General features: G+C 37.7%; 1 protein-coding gene across 1 annotated transcript in view; it reads right to left on the bottom strand.

Moving 5' to 3' along the window:
* The window catches only part of atp5pd (ATP synthase peripheral stalk subunit d), a 414,254-nt gene that overhangs the window by 124,927 nt on the left and 266,500 nt on the right, over positions 1 to 22,827 (bottom strand). The gene's annotated exons all lie outside the window — the stretch shown is intronic.

The following is a 22,827-nucleotide window of genomic DNA, read 5'->3' on the forward strand; positions in this document are numbered from 1 at the left end:
AAGAAAGTGAAAAAGAAAGAGGAATCCAATTTAGAAAACCCTACTCTTTTTCTTAGCTGGATCTCAAAAAAAAGGATAGAAAATGCAAAAGTAGAATCAGTGTCTAAGTCTTCATCCCTGTGTTGTGCAAGTACAGCCTGCTGTACCTGCAGAAACATGTTATATTTCCTTAAATTGAAGTAATTTTCTCTGGGGGAACCCAACGATGTATTTCCGCCTTCCATCAGCCTATGTCCAGAGGGGGAACCAGACTTCCAGGTAACCTCAATACATTTCCAGGCTACTGCTACTTTAAGAAATTCTAATTGGTCCTTAGACAGCCTCATTTTAGGTCTTATGTCCTAGAAGAAACAATTCTGGACTTTGTGGCAATTGCTTCCCAATAATCTCGTTTTAATAAAATTCTTAAATTTTCCCAAAAAGGGTTTCAGTTTAGAGCACGACCAGGTGGAATGTAAAAAGGTTCCCATTTCTTCCCCACATCTAAAACATATGTCGGGTATATTAGAATTTAATTTATGCAACTTCTACGGGGCACCAGTCTATATCCCATCTTTGTTTTGATTGCCACTTGGGAGTGCCAGATTGAAGTTAAAAAAAAAATACATTACTGATAAAAATTTCTTTGTAATCTCCTTTCAAATCAGAATCTCCATTTCTCTGCACTCTGGTAGAATCATGATCTGTCCTAATTCATCTCTAAAAAAAGCTCATAATTAAAAGAAGCAGAAGATTGTATTATTATGAATGTTATATTTATTTTTTAAGTGTTTGAATGACATTAATTGCTCCTGTACATAACAATCTTCTACATATCTGATCCTTTTGCAGGACCAGGCATATAGAATTAAATTATTCATTGTTAAAGGAATTAATCTATTTTGAGTCACGGGCAATTTTGGAGTTTTTTTTTTCTTGATCCAATTAAACTGTTCAATTTGTGCCAAATATTCAGAATATGCTGTATTAATGATGCCACCTTCCCAGCTGAAATAGATTTAGTACATTTGTACATAAAATCTTCTCTGACTTTGTGCAGTTCAATTTCCACCCATGAAGGCTTGTCTCTTCCGTCAAAGAGGGAAGTGACAAATTTCATCTGGGGCACCCAGTAGTAATATTTAAAATTTGGGAGTGGTAAACCCTCCCCTATGAAATTTCCAAGTTAACTTTTCCATGGAGATTCTGGCTGGCTGGGTGGAGTCACGTGATGGAGTAGTGGCCGGTCAGGGAATTCCAGCCCTCTCCCGAAAAGTTAAAAAAAAACACACAAAGCACAAAGGTACAAGATTAAAATTTATAATAAAGTAAAAATAAAGGTGAGAAGAAAATGGCAATGAAGAGAGAAAAGTCGAAAACAACGGAAAGAAAACAGGAAGAAAGAATGTCGGAAGAAGAAGGTGAAGGCCTTACCTGTCTGAAGAGGCCCGCCGCGGAGAGAGAAGCCCGCTCCCTCAGGTCAGTGGAAGTCCCGGGCTCGGGACTACAAAAATGGCTCGCAGAGCCGAGTAAAAGTGCGCAACCGCGCATGAAAAAAAACACACTGACGGGAGGGGGGAGGAGCTGCAGAGTCGATCTCCACAGCTGAAAGAGACACCTGCAGCACAGCAGCAGGTGCAGAACACAGACAATAATGACAACAAGAAGGAAGAGGGTAAAAAGAAAACAAGGAAACAACAGATGGTCAATCCAGAGGAAGAAGAAGAAGAAGAACAGAAAGAAGTGGAAGAAGAAGAGAAAGGCAAGACAATGGATGTATCTTTTTTAAAAGAATATATGGAATCAGTGAAAGAATGGCAATTACAAGAATTTGATGAGATAAAAAGAAGAATTAAGAATGCAGAAGAAAAAATGAATAAAATGGAAATGGCCATGTCAGAGATAGGAAAAAGAGTGGAAAATATGGAAGAATGAGAAACAATTGTAGAAATGGAAGTAGAGGAATTAAAAGAGAAATTAGAAGAATCTAATAAAAAAGTTAAAGAGGCACATGAGCTGTTAGCTCAGAAGATAGATACAATAGAAAACTATAATAGAAGAAATAATATAAAGATAGTGGGCCTTAAGGAAGATGAAGAAGGCAAGAATACGAGAGAATTTATAAAAGATTGGATCCCCAGGGTCCTAGGAAGACCAGAATTACAGGAAGAAATGGAAATAGAGAGGGCACATAGAACTTTAGCCCCGAAACCACAACCGCAGCAAAAACCAAGATCCATTTTAGTAAAATTCTTAAGATATACAACAAGAGAAAATATATTGGAGAAAGCAATGAAGAAAGTAAGAGAAAACAAAAAGCCACTGGAATATAAAGGTCAAAAATTTTTTTTCTATCCAGACATAAGTTTTGAACTCCTGAAGAAAAGGAAGGAGTTCAATACAGCAAAAACGATCTTATGGAAAAAAGGATATAAATTTATGTTAAAGTACCCAGCGGTACTTAAAATAGTTATTCCAGGGCAACAAAACAGACTATTCTCGGATCCAGAGGAAGCAAGGAAATTTGCAGAACAACTACAAAACAAGCAGAGAGATGAAGACATGTAATGAGAGTAAAAATGACCACGAACTATATGTATGTGTGTAAAGGGGTATATGTGTGTATATATATAGTGTGTATACATGAATGTATCCGTATTTAGAGGAAAATATATAGAGTATAGACAAGAGTTAATAAGGGAGGGAAATGGAATAGAGGGAATAAGGAGGGAATTAAAATTCACGTAATCCAATTACGTGAATTGTCCAAAAGGACACGTAACAGCAGCGTCGTATAATTCAAAAGCAAGAGGAGTAGCTATATTAATTAGTAAAAATGTGCCAATTAAAATATAAGAGGAAATAATAGATCCTGCAGGGAGATATGTAATGATAAAATGTCAGATATATTCGGAGTTTTGGAATCTACTCAATGTATATTCACCTAACGAAGAAGATCAAAAGTTTATGCAAGATATTTTTTTGAAGATAGCAGATATGCAAGGGAACATATTAATAGGAGGGGATTTCAACCTGAATTTGGATTCAAATATGGACAAAACTGGGAAAAAAATTAACAGAAAGAACAAAGTAACCAAATTTATAATTAAATCGATGGAAGAAATACAACTTTTGGATATATGGAGGAAACAACACCCAAATGAAAAGGAATATTCATATTACTCGGGTAGACATAAAACATACTCAAGAATAGACCTATTTTTGTTATCAGCTCATATGCAAGATAGAGTAAGAAAAACAGAATATAAAGCTAGAATATTATCGGACCATTCACCCTTGATATTGACAATAGAGTTAGAGGACATCCCTCCAAGAATGTATAGATGGAGATTAAACTCCATGCTACTTAAAAGGCAGGATTTTAGAGAATTCATTGAAAGACAAATTAAAATGTACTTTCAAATAAATACAGAATCAGTGAAAGATAAGTTTATACTATGGGATGCAATGAAAGCGTTCATTAGAGGGCAAATAATAAGTTATGTAACCAAGATGAAGAAGGACTATAATCAGGAAACAGAGCAGTTGGAAAGGGAAATAGTAAATATAGAAAAAGAATTAGCAATGAAGGAAGATACAACTAAAAGAAGAGAATTGGCGGATAAAAAAATAAAATATGAAACACTACAAACATATAAGGTGGATAAGAATATAATGAAGACAAAACAGAAATATTATGAACTAGGAGAAAAAATGCACAAAATTCTAGCGTGGCAGCTTAAGACAGAACAAACTAAGAGAATGGTATTGGCATCAAGGAAAAAAGACAAGTAAATCACATATAATCCAGCGGAGATTAATGAAAATTTCAGAGAATTCTACGAACAATTATATCAAACTGAAAACAAAGGGAAAGAAGGGAAAATAGATGAATTTTTAACTAAAATTGAACTACCAAAATTACAAATAGAGAAACAAAATAAATTAACAGAACCATTTGAAATAGTAGAAATACAAAAGATAATAAAAAAATTACCAAATAATAAAACACCAGGAGAGGATGGATTCCCAATAGAATTCTATAAAACATTTAAAGATTTATTAATTCTTCCCCTCCTGGAAGTAATCAACCAGATTGATAAAACACAAAGCTTACCAGATTCATATAAAACAGAAATAATTACAGTAATACTAAAGCAAGGGAAAGATCCACTCGCACCAGCGTCATATAGACCAATATCATTACTTAACACAGATTATAAGATAATAGCTAAACTATTAGCAAACAGATTAGCAGAGTATGTACCGAAAATGGTAAATCTAGACTAAACTGGATTTATTAAAAAAAGATGTACAACAGACAATATTTGTAAATTTATTAACTTAATTTATGCAGTAGAAGGGAGTAAAGTGCCAACAGTAGCAGTTGCTTTAGATGCAGAAAAGGCCTTTGACAGAGTAGAATGGAATTATTTATTCAAAGTATTGCAAAAATTCAGTTTACCAGAGAAGTATATTAATTGGATTAAAGCATTATATAAGGGGCCATTGGCGAAAGTGACAGTAAATGGATATATATCAAAGCAATTTAACTTAAGAAGGTCAACACGGCAGGGATGCCCACTATCACCCTTATTGTTCGCGTTAGCTATAGAACTACTAGCAGAATTGATAAGAACAGAAAATAATATAAAAGGGATAAAAATAAAAGACAAGGAATATAAAATCAGTTTATTTGCGGATGATGTTATAGTATACTTAACAGAACCAGAATTATCAATAAAAGAATTATATAAGAAATTGAAGGAATATGGAGAAGTGTCGGGTTACAAGATTAACATAAATAAAAGTGAAGCAATGCCAATGAATAATGCGGATTTCTCAAAATTTAAGAAGGAATCACCATTCAGATGGCAAATGCAAGCAATACGATACCTAGGTATACAAATAAATAAAAATCTCGGCCATCTATATAAACTCAATTATTATCCACTAATGAAAAAATTACAGGACGATTTAGAGCATTGGAAAGATTTACCATTAACTCTAATAGGAAGGATAAACTGTATTAAAATGAACATTTTCCCAAGGATATTATACCTATTTCAGGCATTGCCAATACACTTGACAGAGAAATTCTTCAAGGAGTTAAAGAAAATAAGAAGGAAATTTTTATGGAAAGGGGGGAAACCGAAGATAGCACTAGATAAATTAACAGAATGGTATAAACAAGGAGGCTTACAACTGCCAAACTTTAAAAATTATTATAGAGCCACACAATTAAGATACCTATCAGATTTTTATCAGACAATGGAAAAGCCAGATTGGACTAGATTAGAATTAGATAAAATAGGGGAAAAGATACCTGAACACATATTATATAAATGGGATGAAAAATTGGTACAACGTAGGAGTACTCCAGTATTACATCATCTACTCAATATTTGGAAAAAAATTCATGTAGAAAGGAATAAAACAAATTACCAATTACCAAAACTAATATTGATGCAAAATAAGTTACTCCCTTTTACAATAGATAACCTTTCCTTTAGAGAATGGGAGAAAAAAGGGATCAAAAGAATAGAAAATTGTTTTTCAGGAAATAGATTATTAACCTTTGAACAAATGAAAGATAAATACAATATAACTCAAGATACAGTGCTGGCATATTACCAATTGAAATCCTACTTGAAGGATAAATTAGGAAGCAGTCTGAGGTTACCAGAGGGAAGTAACTTTGAATATGTGAATACAGATACAATGATAATCGAAAGATTTATAACAAATATGTATATTAAACTGCAAGAAAAGGAGAATGAGGAAACAAATGGTAAAATAAACAAAAATGGGAACAAGATTTAAATATAAAGATAAAAAAGGAAACATGGGAGAAATTATGTTCTGGAATGATGAGAAATACAATAAATATGAGGTTATGTATGATACAATATAACTGGATACACAGGCTATACATTACACCTCAAAAGTTAAATAAATGGGACCCAACAGTATCTGATAGATGTTTTCGATGTAAAAAAGAAATGGGAACAACAATTCATGCAATCTGGACATGTGAGAAAGTAGAAAAATTTTGGGAAGATCTAAACCAAATATTAAATAAAATTCCAGAAAACAATATACCAAAAAATCCAGAGATCTTCCTCCTAAGTAACATAAAAAACAAAGAATTTGGAATTGATTTGGATGTGCACAAAAAAGATTTGTTAAGATAGCTCTGGCCGTAGCAAAAAAAATGTATTATGTCAACCTGGAAATTGGAAGATAATTTGAAAATACAACAATGGTATATAGAAATGAATAAATGTATTCCATTAGAAAAAATAACATATAGTTTAAGAAATAATATTGAAATATTTGAACAAATATGGGAGCCTTACATGAAACACAATAGAGAAAACCTACCGGGGACATTCACTACCTAAATTAACGAAAGGAGAAGGAAATGAAAAGAATTGACTCAGTGGAATTTCTTGTTTATTTTTATTGAATGACAACATTGTTTGACTGGTTTAATGAATCTTAGATTTTGTACTTTAAATGGATGGGGGGGAGGTAGGGAGGGTGGGATGTGAGGAGGGAGAAAGAAAAAGAGATTCTGGCTGGCTTACCTTTCCAAAGAAACGTCCTAATTAACTTGTTCAAGTTTTGAAAGAATTCCTACTGTAATGGTATTGGAAGAGCCTGGAAAAGGTATTGTAAACACGGGAATATATTCATTTTGATACAGTTCACTCTTCCAACACTGTTATTGGGAGAGTTACCCATTTCCTTGGTCATCCTTCAAGAACAGTCGGGTGTTGGTGACTGGGGAGGGAATCGCCTGCTGTCATTGAGCTTCAGTTGAGAGATACAGGATAATGTCAGGTTCAGCGCCTCAAACCCTCACCCATGGGCATCCATCCAGATAGCGAGTTCCTTCCACCAGCCGCCTCTGAACTCACTTTTTTCATAGGGTGCAATAGGCTGGGGTTTGAACCCAGGCTCGACTCAAAGTTTGGCCTTTGATTTGATCCCACATTTAACTGCAGTCTACACTCAGGTAGATGCCGGACAGGCACCGCTGTAAACCTTAGAAAATCAAAGCAATGCACATGTAAATGCTGGAAATACTCAGTAGGTGGAAAGAAGACTGTGGTGTGCTATCAAACAGAAACAAACAAACAAACAAAACATAAAGTCTGGTCAACAGGCCTTATTTAACATAAACCTCCACAGAGGCTGGCTGTGAGGAGTGCTGTTGCAAGCTCTGAGACGGTCTTTGAACGGCCGACTCTGGCTTATATCCCAGAGGATGATTGACAGCCAACCGGGTGAGGCTTGGTCCATTCAAGTCGGCTGATTGACAACCAGCCAGGTGTTGTCCCCATGCTCATCTGCAGATACAGGGGTCACCCCCTGCAGTAGGCCGGTGGTGTTCCACCACAAGGACACACAATGTTTCTTGGTCAGAATTATAAGCCTGATCTGCAAGACAGCAGATTAGGGTGTGAGTGGGGAAAGCATCAGCTCAGGGTCAAAGAGGTTTGTGGAGACAGGAGACGAAGCAATTGACTACAGAGATGTCAAGGAGGTGTGTGGGGCAGACATCCATCATTGGGTTCTTCCCATATCAGCTAAAGTCGGAACTTCTCAGTAAAACACCCCTACAGCAATGGTTCTGAGATAAATTTGTACATCATGAGAGCCAGGGTAAGGGAGTAATGCACCTGGTGAATTGGTAACCAGTTCTCTGACTAATGAACCACTTCTGCAGAAGGTATTTGGTATTTTTAACCTATGAGTGGAGACTTACTCAACTTCCCTCTTCAGCGACACTGAGACCAACTGTTTCAGTGCTTCTGGTCAATGATAAGCTAGATTCAGGAAAGACAAATTTCGGGAGCTGACTGAACCTGAGATATTAGAGTTCTGTCATCAATTTTACCATGACAAGTTCTTATTCTCCAGACAACTGCCTATTTAAATTCTGCAGCGATCGTGCTGTACACAGTACTCCAAGTGGGTATTATATATTATGTTTAAAAAAAGACAATTTTGTTCAGATATTTATAACATCCAAGTAAATAAGTTGTTTTCGCACGACTACTCTACAATACAGAGACAATAGGATACAGGATACCTTCAAAGACTGGAGGTTAGAGTTAATACAAATTATCTTGTTTTTTTCTAGCTGTTCTATGCTTTAGTTGAAACTAGTTCGCTACTATCTATCAGTTAGGGGTTGTAGAGCTCGTCGAAAGAACCAAAGACTTGTTGATCCAAACCAAGGCTTTTATTAGCAAAAGACCGGAGCTCTTCACAGGTGGCCGACCAGTCCGGAATGATCCGACCTGGCTAGGGACACAACCCTTTAAGGCCCAAACAATAGGTGTGGCTTAGCTCTCAGCCAATCGCTGTAAGCACAGTCTAGATACAGTAACTATATACACTATGTACATTGGTGATAGATCTGTACTATCACATTCACCCCTTCTTGGAGAATTGACCCTGGAAAAAAAACAAAAACGAGGGAGAGAATGAAAAGGAAGGGGTAGGTCAAGGACTGTAGCGGTCAGGGGGTCTGACCATCCGGCGTGACCGCCGTGGTGCCGGGATTGGGGTCGCTGGAGTGGTGTCGCCAGCGGGCTCGTCGGGTGCGACTGCTCCGTCGCTCAATTCCCCAGTAGTTTTGTCCACACAGTTACAGTCCTTGCCCAATGCCTTTAATACTTGTAAATATGCCCTGCTGGACTCACCGGGCTGTTGCTTCCTCGACGCAAGCACGAGCCGGGCATGAACTCTGTTCACCGGTTGATCATACAGTCCTTTCAGTACCTTTATAGCTGCGGTGTAAGTGGTCTCATCCTGGATGTTCTCGTAGACTCTCAAGGACACCATAGACAGCAATGCTGTTAGACGCTGGTTATCCTCCTCTACCTGAATGAATCTCAGGAAGTTTTCAAAGTTCAACAGCCAGAAGTTAAAGGCTTTGAAGGCTGTAGCTGACTGTGGGTCGATATCAAGTTTTTCTGGCCGAGTTAAACGCTCCATCCCTTTCAAAAAAATTCTTTTTGCTAATAAAATTGTAGAGCTCGTCGAAAGAACCAAAGACTTGTTGATCCAAACCAAGGCTTTTATTAGCAAAAGACCGGAGCTCTTCACAGGTGGCCGACCAGTCCAGAATGATCCGACCTGGCTAGGGACACAACCCTTTAAGGCCCAAACAATAGGTGTGGCTTAGCTCTCAGCCAATCGCTGTAAGCACAGTCTAGATACAGTAACTATATACACTATGTACATTGGTGATAGATCTGTACTATCACAGGGGTAAAAGTTAGCAACTTCCAGTTTGTCCTGTCACACCCACCAATGAAAGTTTATTGTCATTCCACAAGTACAACGAAGCAGCATTCTCCGGTCCTCGGTACAAAACATGCAGACACACAACCAAACATCGAAGACAGTGTGTAAGAGAGGATAGGCAGGTGACAGAGAAGGGAAGCGCTCAGATAGATGGTTTGAGGTGTGTCTATTTGAACACAAGGAGTATTGTGAGTAAAATGGATGAGCTTAGAGTGTGGATTAATACCTGGAGCTATGATGTGGCGGCCATTATGGAGTCTTGGATGGCTCAGGGACAGGATTGGTTAGTACAAGTGTCAGGTTTCAGAAAGGACAGGGAAGGAGGCAAAAGAGGTGGAGACGAGGCACTGTTGATCATAGATAGTGTCACAGCTGCAGAAAAGTTTGATGTCATGGAGGGATTGTCTACAGAGTCTCTGTGGGTGGAGGTTAGGAACAGGAAGGGGGTCAATAACTTTACTGGGTGTTTTTATAGGCCACCAATACAGATCAGATAGGGAAACAGATTCTGGAAATGTGTAGTTATAACAGAGTCGTCATGATGAGAAATTTTAATTTCCTAAATATCAATTGGCTTCTCCCTAGAGGAAGGGGTTTAGATGGGGTGGAGTTTGTTAGGTGTGTTCAGGAAGGTTTCTTGATACAAGAGGAGACTCTGCACAGGGAAATGCTCTCCCAGTGGGAGAGCATTTTGGAGACAGTGATTATAATTCTATCTCCTTTACAATAGCAATGGAGAAAGATAGGAACAGACAAGTTAGAAAAGCACTTAATAGGAGTAAGGGGAATTATGAGGCTATCATGCAGGAAAATGGAAGCTTAAATTGGGAACAGATGTTCTCAGGAAAAAGTACGGAAGAAATGTGGTAAATGTTCAGGGATATTTGTGTGGAGTTCTCCTTAAGTACATTCCAATGAGACAGGGAAGTTATGGTAGGGTACAGGAACCGTGGTGTATAAAGACTGTAAAAAAAAAATCTAGTCAAGAAGAAAGGTTTACAAAAGGTTCAGAGAGCTGGGTAATGTTAGATATCTATAAGATTATAAGGTTAACAGGAAGGATCTTAAACGAGGAGAGCCAAAGGGGCCATTCGAAGGCCTTGGTGGGCAGGATTAAGGAAAACCCCAAGGTATTCTACAAATATGTGAAGAGCAAGAGGACATGACGGGAAAGAATAGGACCCATCAAGTGTGGCAGTGGGAACGTGTGTATGGAAGTGGAGGAAATAGCAGAGGGACTTAATGAGTACTTCAGTATTCACTATGGAAAAGGATCTTGGTAATTGTAGTGATGACTTGCAGCAGATTGAAGAGCTTGAGCTTGGAGATATTGAGAGAGAGGATGTGCTGGAGCTTTTGGAAAGCACCAAAATGGATAATTCATTGGGACTGTATGCGATATACCCCAGGCTACTGTGGGAGGCTGAACTTCTGGTGAAGATCTTTGAATTGTCAATGGGGACGGGAGAGGACCAGAAAGAGAGTAGAGATAGCCCAGGAAATTATTGACCAGTTGATGGAGAAGATCCTGAGGCAGGATTTATGAACATTTGGAGAGGTATAATATGATTAGGAATAGTCAGCATGGCTTTGTCAAGGGCAGGTCGTGCCTTACAAACCTGATTGAATTTTTTGAGGATGTGACTAAGCACATTGATGAAGAAAGAGCAGTAGATGTCGTGTACATGGATTCCAGCAAGGCATTTGATAAGGTTCCCATGAAAGAAAGAATGGAGGCATGGGATCCAAGGGGTCATTGCTTTGTGGCTTGCCCTCAGAAGACAAAGAGTGATTGTAGACGGGTCATATTCTGCATGGAGGTCAGTGACCAGTGGTGTTCCTCAGGGATCTGTTCTGGGACCCTTACTTTTTGTGATTTTTATAAATGACTTGGATGAGGAACTGGAGGGAGGGGTGAGTAAGTTTGCTGATGACACAAAGGTTGGGGGTATTGTGGATAGTGTAGAGGACTGTCAGAGGTTACAGCAGGACATTAATAGGATGCAAAACTGGGCTGAGAAGTGACAGTTGGAGTTCAACCCAGGTAAGTGTGAAGTGGTTCATTTTGGTAGGTCTAATATGATGGCAGAATATAATATTAATGGTAAATCTCTTGGCAGTGTGGAGGATCAGATGGATCTTGGGGTCTGAGTCCATAGGACACTAAAGCCAGCTGCACAGTTTGTTTCTGTGGTTAAGAAGGCATATGTTGCATTGGCCTTCATTACCAGGTAATTGTGGAATTGAATTTAGGAGCTGGGAGGTAATGTTGCAGCTATATAGGACCCTAGTCAGACTCCACTTGGAATACTTTGCGCAGTTCTGGTCACCTCACTACCAGAAGAATGTGGAAGCCATAGAAAGGGTGCAGAGGAGATTTACAAAGATGTTGCATGGTTTAGGGAGCATGTCTTATGAAAACAGGTTGAGTGAACTCAGTCTTTTCTCCTTGGAGTGGCAGAGGATCAGAGGTGACCTGATAGAGATGTTTGAGATGATGAGAGGCACTGATCGTGTAAATAGTCAGATGCTTTTGCCCAGGGCTGAAACATCTGCCACAAGAAGACACGGGTTTAAGATGCGAGGGAGAAGGTATAGAGGAGATGTCAGGGCTAAGTTTGTTATGCAGAGAGTGGTGGGTGAGTGGAACGGACTGTCAGCAACGGTGGTGGAGGTGGATATGTTAGGATTCTTTAAGCGACTTTTGGATAGGTACATGGAGCTTAGAAAAATAGAGGGCTATGGAAAGCCTAGTAATTTCTTTTTTATATATTTTTTTAATTTTTCACACTGTGAACCATATCAACCAAAATATGTACAAACGTTTCTCATTACATTTACACAGTGGTCTTTTCTCCCATTTTCCCCCTTTCCCTCCCTTCCTTCTACCCACCCCCCTCCAAAACCCATAAATATTCAACTTATACAATACAATAAAACAATATTTTCACACAAAGGAAAATAAACAAAAAAAATGTGTCATCTATTTATTCCACACTGAATCTAGTAATTTTGTCTTATCATTTTCATTCTCATTTTAGGGGATGGAGGTCATAGGCAAGCTCTCTCTGATATGTTCCATGTATGGTTCCCAATATTGTTCAAACATTGTGACTTTATTTTTTAAATTATATGTTATTTTTTCCAATGGAATACATTTATTCATTTCCATGTACCATTGCTGTATACTCATGCTCTCTTCCATTTCCAAGTTGACATTATACATTTTTTTGCTATCGCTAAGGCTATCATAATGAATTTTTTTTTGCACTTTATCCAATTTGAGGCCTAATTCTCTACTTCTTATGTTACTTAAAAGAAATATCTGGTTTTTTTTTTTGGTATGTTATTTTTTATAATTTTATTTAGTATCTGATTTAATTCTTCCCAAAATGTATTTACTTTCGTACATGCCCAGGTTTTCATTTCCTTCTTACAGCGAAAACATCTATCTGATAATGTTTAATCATATTTTTTTAATTTTAAAGGATTAATATATACCCTGTGTAACCAATTATACTGTATCAAGTGTAACCTTGTGTTTATTGTATTCTTCATAGTTCCAGAACATAACTTTTCCCAAACTTCATTTTTTATCTTTATGTTTAGATCCTTTTCCCACTTCTGCTTAGGTTTATAGTTTATTTCATTTTCCTTTTCTTGCAGCTTAATGTACATGTTGGTTATAAATCTTTTAATTATCATTGTGTCTGTAATCACGTATTCAAAGCTGCTTCCTTCAGGTAATCTCAAGCTATTTCCCAATTTATCCTTTGAATAAGCTTTCAATTGATGATATGCAAACATTGTACCATGAGTTATTCCATATTTGTACTTCAACTGTTCAAATGTTAATAAATTATTTCCCAAAAGACAATCTATTCTTTTGATTCCTTTTCTCTCCCATTCTCAAGATCAGTGGTTCCCAACCTTTTTTATGCCCCACACCCCTAAAAAATTTTAGTATGTTCTCGCACCCCTTAAAGTAATAATTTATTTAAAAATAAAGGTGAAGGTGACCTAAACTAATTTGTATAATCAAATTTTAATAATATATAAACGAAAATGAAACATATGGAAAAGAAGAAATATTACAACAAATTAAAATTTGCACAAACCCTACAAAAAAATTAAATTTTCATCCATGCATGAAATTTCTTTAAAAAAATTTAAATAACTAATGGTCAAATGTTCAGAAGCCAATTTAAATTTAATGACTCTTTTGTTCCTGTTTATTGCTTAAGAGTTTTTAAAAACGTGGCACCTTGTTGCTGACAGCAGTCTGCACGTCTGCCTGAGCACCCAAGCGATTTCTAGATTCTGTCTTGATTGACAAAGGAGCACTAAATCCAGACTTGCATAAGTATGTCATCGCGAATGGGATGAACACAGTTAGTGCTTTTTCACCAAGTCTTGGAAACATGTCCATTGCCAAACACCAATATTGTTCCAAAGTTTTGCTTTCAAACTGCATTTCAAGAACATGATTTGTGCGCAGTTCAATAAGATCTTCCTTCAGTTCTTCATTATCCGACATATTATCCAAATTGAAAGAGTATGGATTTATTTTAAAAACTGAAATGTTATCTTGCACCCCTAAGGGGTGCAAGCACTCCTGGTTGGGAAACCCTGCTCTAAAGGGAAGGTTGTCTATTGTAAAAGGGATTAGCAGATTTTGCGTCAATAGTAATTTTGGTATTTGATAATTCATTGTTTTCCTTTCTAAGTGGATCTTCTTCCATGTATTAAGTAAATGGTATGGTACTGGTGAGTTTTCATATTGCACCAGCTTTTTATTCCATTTATAAAGTATATGCTCCGGTACCTTTTCCCCTATTTTATCTAGTTCTATGATAGTTCAGTCTGGTTTTTCCCTTGTCTGGTAAAAATCTGATCAATACCTTAATTGTGCGGCTCTATAATAATTTCTAAAATTTGGTAACTGTAAACCACCTTGATTATACCTCTCTGCTAATTTATCTAACGCTACCCTTTCCACAAGAATTTCTCTTTAGTTCCTTAAAGAATTTTTCTATTAAGGGAATTGGTAACGTTTGAAATAAGGATTGTATCCTTGGGAACTCATTCATTTTAATGCAGTTCACCCTCCCTATCAACATTAGCAGTAATTCTTTCCAATGTTCTCAGTCTTCCTGTAATTTCTTTATTAGTGGCTGATAATTTAGTTTGTACAAGTGGCTTAAGTTATTATCTAACCTGATCCCTAGGTATCGGATTGCTCGTGGTAGTGACTCTTTATTAAATTCTGTATAGTCTCTGTTACTCATTGGCATAACTTCACTTTTATTTGCATTGATCTTATACCCAAATATTTCTCCATATTCCTTCAATTTCTAATGTAATTATTTTACTGATACCTCTGATACTGTTAGGTATACTATGATGTCATCTGCAAATAAGCTGATTTTATTGCTAAGGCGAATAATGAGGGGGATAGTGGACATCCCTGTCTAGTTGACCTATTTAATTTAAAGTGACTCAATACATATCCATTTACTGTCAACTTTGCTAACGGTCCATTATACAATGCTTTAATCCAATTTATATATTTTTCTGGTAGATTGAACTTCTGTAATACTTTAAATAAGTAATTCCATTCTACTCTGTCAAAGGGTTTTTCTGCATCTAAAGCAACAGCCACTGTTGGTTTCTTATTTCCTTGAACTGCATGGATTAGATTAATAAATTTACAGACATTGTCCGCTGTTCGTCTTTTCTTAATAAATCCAGTTTGATCTTGTTTTACTAGTTGAGGTACACAATTGGCCAATTTGTTTGCTAATAATTTCGCTATTATCTTATAGTCTGAGTGAAGTAGAGAAATTGGTTTATATGATACTGGTGTTAATGGATCCTTCCCTGTCTTTGGTATTACTGTAATTATTGCTGTCTTACATGAATCTGGCAAGTTTTGTGTTTCTTCTATCTGGTTCATTACTTCCAGGAGAGGAGGAATTAATAACTCTTTAAATGTTTTATAAAATTCTATTGGAAATCCATCCTCTCCAGGCATTTTATTGTTCAGCAGCTTTTTTAATATATCCTGCACTTCCTCTATTTCAAATGGTTTTATTAGTTTGTTTTGTTCCTCTTCTTGCAATTTTGGTAGTTCAATTTTAGCTAAAAATTCCTCTACTTTATTATTTTTCCCCTCGTCCTGTTTGATACAATTGTTCATAAAATTCCTTAAAATTTTCATTAGTCTCTGTTGGATTATATGTAATTTGTTTGTCCTTTTTCCTTGATGTCAGTATCGTTCTTTTAGCTTGTTCTGTTGCCAGGCTAATATTTTATGTGTTTTTTCTCCTAGTTCGTAATACTTTTGCTTTGTTTTCATTATGTTCTTCTCCGCCTTGTACGTTTGTAATGTTTCGTATTTAATTTTTTGTCCGCCAATTCTCTCCTTTTCATTATATCAACCCTTTTCACTAATTCCTTTTCTGTACTTACTATCTCCCTTTCCAACTGCTCTATTTCCCGATTGTAATCCTTTTTCATCTTAGTCACATAACTTATTAACTGCCCTCTAATGAAGGCTTTCATTGTGTCCCATAATATTAATTTGTCTTTTACTGATCCTGAGTTTATTTAAAATATGTTTTAATTTGGCATTCAATAAACTCTCTAAATTCCTGCCTTTTAAGTAGCATGGAGTTTAACCTATATGTTCTTGGTGGGATGTCCTCCAGTTCTATTGCTAATAATAGGGGTGAATGATCTGATGGTAGACTAGCTTTATACTTAGTTTTCCTAACTCTCCCTTGAATATGGCTGACAACAAAAACTTATCAATCCTTGAGTAAGTTTTGTGCCTACTCTAAAAATATGAAAATTCCTTCTCTCTTGGTTGTAGCCTCCTCCATATATCCATAAGTTTCATTTCTTGCATTGATTTAACCATAAATGGGCTACTTTATTCTTTTTACTTGTCTTTTGTCCAGTTTTATTCAACATTGGGTCCAAATTAAGGTTAAAATCCCCTCCTATCAATATATTTCCTTGTGTGTCTGCAATCTTCAAAAAAAAATCCTGCATAAACTTTTGATCCTCCTAGTTAGGTGCAAATATATTAAGGAAATTCCAAAATTCTGAGTATATCTGACACTTTATCATTGCATACCTCCCTGCCAGTTCTAATATTTCCTCCTCTATTTTGATTGGTACATTTTTGTTAACTAGTATGGCTACACCTCTAGGTTTTGAATTATAGGATGCTGCCATTATGTTCGGTTTCAGTTAGATGCATTTCCTGCACAGAAGCTATATCTATTTTTCCCTTCTTCAATAAATTTTAGTAGCCTTTTCCTTTTAATTTGGTTATGTATTCCATTAATGTTTATAGTCATATAGTTCTACATGGCCATCTTATATCTTGCATACACCTCTTTTCCACCTCTTAGCCACCTCCATCCCCCTTTTCATCTCTTAGTTTTCTCTTATTACACTTAATGTACGGCAACACATTTAAGACATAAAGTACCCCCACAGTTCCCACATCCACTAATACTTTGACGCCAAAAGATCCCCCCTCTCTGAGTTGCCCCATACACCTTGCAGGGCAACAACTCCACTTTTCATTTGGATTGCAATCTTGTTCGCAGCATCAACTGATTTTGCAGTGACAGTTATTCCTCCAGGAAAAACAAGGACTGGTTTGACGAAAACAGCCAGGAAATCCAGGAGCTGCTGGCAAAGAAGCGAGCTGCCCACCAGGCTCACCTTACAAAGCCGTCCTGTCCAGAGAAGAAACAAGCCTTCCGTCGCGCATGCAGCCATCTTCAGCGCAAACTCCGGGAGATCCAAAATGAGTGGTGGACTAGCCTCGCCAAACGAACACAGCTCAGCGTGGACATTGGCGACTTCAGGGGTTTCTACGAGGCTCTAAAGGCTGTGTACGGCCCCTCACCCCAAGTCCAAAGCCCGCTGCGCAGCTCAGATGGCAAAGTCCTCCTCAGCGACAAGATCTCCATCCTCAACCGATGGTCAGAACACTTCCAATCTCTTTTCAGTACCAACCGCTCAGTCCAAGATTCCGCCCTGCTCCAGCTCCCTCAACAGCCCCTAAGGCTAGAGCTGGATGAGGTTCCCACCCTGGATGAGACATATAAGGCAATCGAACAACTGAAAAGTGGCAAAGCAGCAGGTATGGATGGAATCCCCCCAGAAGTCTGGAAGGCTGGCGGCAAAACTCTGCATGCCAAACTGCATGAGTTTTTCAAGCTTTGTTGGGACCAAGGTAAACTGCCTCAGGATCTTCGTGATGCCACCATCATCACCCTGTACAAAAACAAAGGCGAGAAATCAGACTGCTCAAACTACAGGGGAATCACGTTGCTCTCCATTGCAGGCAAAATCTTCGCTAGGATTCTACTAAATAGAATAATACCTAGTGTCGCTGAGAATATTCTCCCAGAATCACAGTGCGGCTTTCGCGCAAACAGAGGAACCACTGACATGGTCTTTGCCCTCAGACAGCTCCAAGAAAAGTGCAGAGAACAAAACAAAGGACTCTACATCACCTTTGTTGACCTCACCAAAGCCTTCGACACCGTGAGCAGGAAAGGGCTTTGGCAAATACTAGAGCGCATCGGATGTCCCCCAAAGTTCCTCAACATGATTATCCAACTGCACGAAAACCAACAAGGTCGGGTCAGATACAGCAATGAGCTCTCTGAACCCTTCTCCATTAACAATGGCGTGAAGCAAGGCTGTGTTCTCGCACCAACCCTCTTTTCAATCTTCTTCAGCATGATGCTGAACCAAGCCATGAAAGACCCCAACAATGAAGACGCTGTTTACATCCGGTACCGCACGGATGGCAGTCTCTTCAATCTGAGGCGCCTGCAAGCTCACACCAAGACACAAGAGAAACTTGTCCGTGAACTACTCTTTGCAGATGATGCCGCTTTAGTTGCCCATTCAGAGCCAGCTCTTCAGCGCTTGACGTCCTGCTTTGCGGAAACTGCCAAAATGTTTGGCCTGGAAGTCAGCCTGAAGAAAACTGAGGTCCTCCATCAGCCAGCTCCCCACCATGACTACCAGCCCCCCCACATCTCCATCGGGCACACAAAACTCAAAACGGTCAACCAGTTTACCTATCTCGGCTGCACCATTTCATCAGATGCAAGGATCGACAATGAGATAGACAACAGACTCGCCAAGGCAAATAGCGCCTTTGGAAGACTACACAAAAGAGTCTGGAAAAACAACCAACTGAAAAACCTCACAAAGATAAGCGTATACAGAGCCGTTGTCATACCCACACTCCTGTTCGGCTCCGAATCATGGGTCCTCTACCGGCACCACCTACGGCTCCTAGAACGCTTCCACCAGCGTTGTCTCCGCTCCATCCTCAACATCCATTGGAGCGCTCACACCCCTAACGTCGAGGTACTCGAGATGGCAGAGGTCGACAGCATCGAGTCCACGCTGCTGAAGATCCAGCTGCGCTGGATGGGTCACGTCTCCAGAATGGAGGACCATCGCCTTCCCAAGATCGTATTATATGGCGAGCTCTCCACTGGCCACCGTGACAGAGGTGCACCAAAGAAAAGGTACAAGGACTGCCTAAAGAAATCTCTTGGTGCCTGCCACATTGACCACCGCCAGTGGGCTGATAACGCCTCAAACCGTGCATCTTGGCGCCTCACAGTTTGGCGGGCAGCAGCCTCCTTTGAAGAAGACCGCAGAGCCCACCTCACTGACAAAAGGCAAAGGAGGAAAAACCCAACACCCAACCCCAACCAACCAATTTTCCCTTGCAACCGCTGCAATCGTGTCTGCCTGTCCCGCATCGGACTGGTCAGCCACAAACGAGCCTGCAGCTGACGTGGACTTTTTACCCCCTCCATAAATCTTCGTCCGCGAAGCCAAGCCAAAGAAGAAAAGACCCAGCCCTCTCCAGAAAACACTTTTTAAAACACATATAACAAAGTTCTTTCTTCTTTTCCCCCCTTACTCCCTTCCTTCCCTTCTCTTTTCCCTCTTTAGTTCTTCACATATACATTGTTTTTACATCTTTATATATACTTTATCGCCGTTCTTCATTCTTATCACATCTCTTCATCTCTTACCCTGTCCTGCAAATGTTTTGCAAATTCTTGTGCTTTCTCTGGATCCGAGAACAGTCTGTTTTGCTACCCGGTATAAATACTTTAAGTACGACTGGATGTCTTAATATGAATTTGTAACCTTTTTTCCATAAAGTTGATTTCACTGTATTAAATTCCTTCCTCCTCTTTAAGAGTTCAAAACTTATGTCTGGGTAAAAAAATATTTTATCTTCTCTAATGTTATTCCTTGCCTGTTACAGTATATTTTCTCTTGTCGTGTATCTCAAAAATCTTACTAAGATGGATCTTGGTTTTTGGTGTGCCTATGGTTTTGGAGCTAGTGTTCTGTGTGCCCATTCTATTTCCATTTCTTCTTGCATTTCTGTCATTCCCAGGACCCTTGGGATTCATCCTTTTATAAATTCCTTCATGTTTGTGCCTTCTTCACCCTCCTTCAAGCCAATTATTTTTTATGTTGTTACGCCTACTATAATTTTCCAAGATGTCAATTTTCTGAGAGAACTATCTCTTTAATTTTTGTCACTTTCTTCCAATTTTTCTCTAGTCATTTACTTCCATTTCTACAGCCGTTTCACACTCTTCCACATTTTCTACTCTTTCCCTATTTCTGTCATTATCAGTTCTAACCTTTGCATTTTATCTTCTGTTCTTTTCATTTTCCTTTTAATTGCATTAAACTCTAATGACCATTCTTTTAGTGATCGCATTTGTTCTTCAAAAAAGACTATCTATATTCTGTCCTTTTATTTCTCTTTGTCCATCAGTTTTATGTTCTATTTCTCTGTGAAGATCTTGGTCTTCTTCCTCTTCTTCTGTGTCTGTATCTGTGTTTGTTTCATCTTCTTCTCTTTTTTGTGTCTGTGTCTCTTCTGTTTTTCCTGATGAGCTGCTTGTATTTCTTTGTCGGGCCTCTAGTTGCTGGTCCTCCCCTCCTGGGCTGCTCATCTGTTGTGCTTCCTGACATTGGTCTTCTTGTCAGTCTTCCCTCCATCTGTCTTCCAGATCTGTTTCGTCACTCCTGCTGTCTTCTTTATCCTACAGCTGAGAGCCCTGGTGTCAGGCGTCCCTCAGCTGCTTGCTCTGTGACAACCCACTCCTCTGCTGAGCCCCCTCCTGCTGGTGTCCTCTTTCTCCTTTGATTGCACACTGTGCACTTTTCTTTGGCTCTGAGAGCCATTTTTGTAGTGCACCAGCTGGTGGGTCGTGACTCTGTAGGGCAGACACTGACCTCGAGGGTCAGGTGCTCCTCGTCACCACAGCATCCTGTTCCTTCCTGCAGGTAAGGCCTTCTTTCTTCTCTGGTGACTTTTTAAACTTCTTTTTTCCAGTTGTTCTTACTTTCTCCTTCTTGGAAGCCATCTTATTTCTCTTCTCTGTATCTTTATCTTCTATTTCTTATACTCTATTTTTGTTATGCTTTGCTTTTTCCTATTTTTTTTTCCTTTTTTCCTGGAGAGGGCTGGTTTTCCCAACCGGCCACTACTCCATGTGACTCCTCCTAAAGCCTAGTCATTTCTTTTTCTTTCAAACTTTATTTATTTGAAAAATTATTACTAATCATACAAAATACAGATAATAACAACATTTATATATGTGTGTGTGTGTGTGTGTGTGTATATATATATATATATATATATAATATATATATAATTAATTAAAAATAAAAAGAAAGAAAATTTAAAAAAGAAAGAGTGAAAAAGAGGAAAAAACCCACCCCCCCCCCCCACTCCTTCAGCCAGCTCTCTTAAGGAGAGCCAAAAAAATATAAAGAGAAACTAAAGATTAAATAAATCGAGGTACATCTAAATGCACATAATCCAAATATGGTAACCACTTATTAACAAAAAAATAGTAATTATCATGCAAAACATGTGTAATTTTTTTTCCATAAGAATACAAGCTTTCATTTCATTATGCCACTGCATGATATTAATCACTGTATTATCTTTCCATGTACTTGCTATACATTTTCAAGCTACGGACAATGCTAAATATACAAATGTAATTTGAAATTTATCCAACCCCAATCCCTTTAACCCAATTTTAAAAATGGATGGATCTAATGGTAACTTAAACTTATACAATTTTTCCAAAATTAACTTAATTTCTTCCCAAAATGGTTGTACATACATACAGGACCAAACAGCATGTAAAAAAGTTCCAACACATGTACCACATCTAAAACAGGAATCTGAATTAATAAAGTCACATTTTTTCAATTGCTCAGGAGTTAAATATAACTGATATGCAAAAAATTGTAATTAACCATTCCATATCGTGCATTCATCAATCTAGTAACAGTATCATAACACATATCCATCCAATATTCTTCAGGAAAAACAAAACCATATATCCTTTCTTAACTTTAGTAGTATAACTAATTATTTGCCCTCTTAAATAAGCTTTTAACACATCCCATAATACAAAATGACTTTTAACTGAATTAGTATTTTCAATTAAGAAAAAATCAATCTGTTTCTTAACAAAAGTAACAAACTCAGGTTTTTTCAACAACATTGTATTAAATCTCCATCTATAGGATGAACGTACTACCTCTGAACTTTCATAAGAAAAAAATAATAAAGAATGATCTGATATAACTCTACTCTTATATTCTGCCTACAATACCTTTCCTTGTAAATGTGCCAATATTTTTTTAAAAATCTAGTCTAGAAAAGGAATCATGTCGGGAAGAATGAAAACAAAAATCTTTCTCTGTAGGATTAATCCTTCTCCAAATATTTACCAAATTTAAATCTTTAATTAAAGCCCCAATTTGTATCGCCATCTTTGATTTTATAATACATTTTGGGGATTTATCCATCAAAGGATCCAAAACACAATTAAAATCCGCCCAACTAAAATATTTTCATTAGCTTGACTTAATAACAAAAAAGCATCTGAAATAAAACATTCATCATCTACATTAGGTGCATAGATATTAAGTAAAGTCCAAAGTTAATTGAAGATTTTACAGTCCACTTTTAAAACCCTCCTAGCATTCCCCTCTACAGTATGCAACTCAAAAGATAAATTCTTATGAACTAAAATTGCTATGCCTTTTGCCTTAGAGTTAAATGAAGAAGAAAACACATGGCCAATCCAATCTCTTTTCAATTTCAAATGCTCTTTTTCGGTCAAATGTATTTCTTGTAAAAAAGCAATATCAATTTTCATTTTCTTGATATAAGCTAAAATTTGCTTTTGCTTAATTGTATTATTTAATCCCTGAACATTAAAAGTAGCAAATTTCAAACTAGACATTTTAACAAACTAACAATATTATCATTTAATACAAAAAAATCACTCTCCTACTAATAAATGAAATCCACTCTCCCTCCCCTAATATTATAGAAAAAGTTTATATAAAAAGGAATACAATTAGTTCCCCCCCAAAAAACAGAAAAAAACACCCAAAGGTAGTAACTCC

The sequence above is a fragment of the Narcine bancroftii genome, chromosome 3, assembly GCF_036971445.1.
Source record: "Narcine bancroftii isolate sNarBan1 chromosome 3, sNarBan1.hap1, whole genome shotgun sequence".
Lineage (NCBI taxonomy): Eukaryota > Metazoa > Chordata > Chondrichthyes > Torpediniformes > Narcinidae > Narcine > Narcine bancroftii.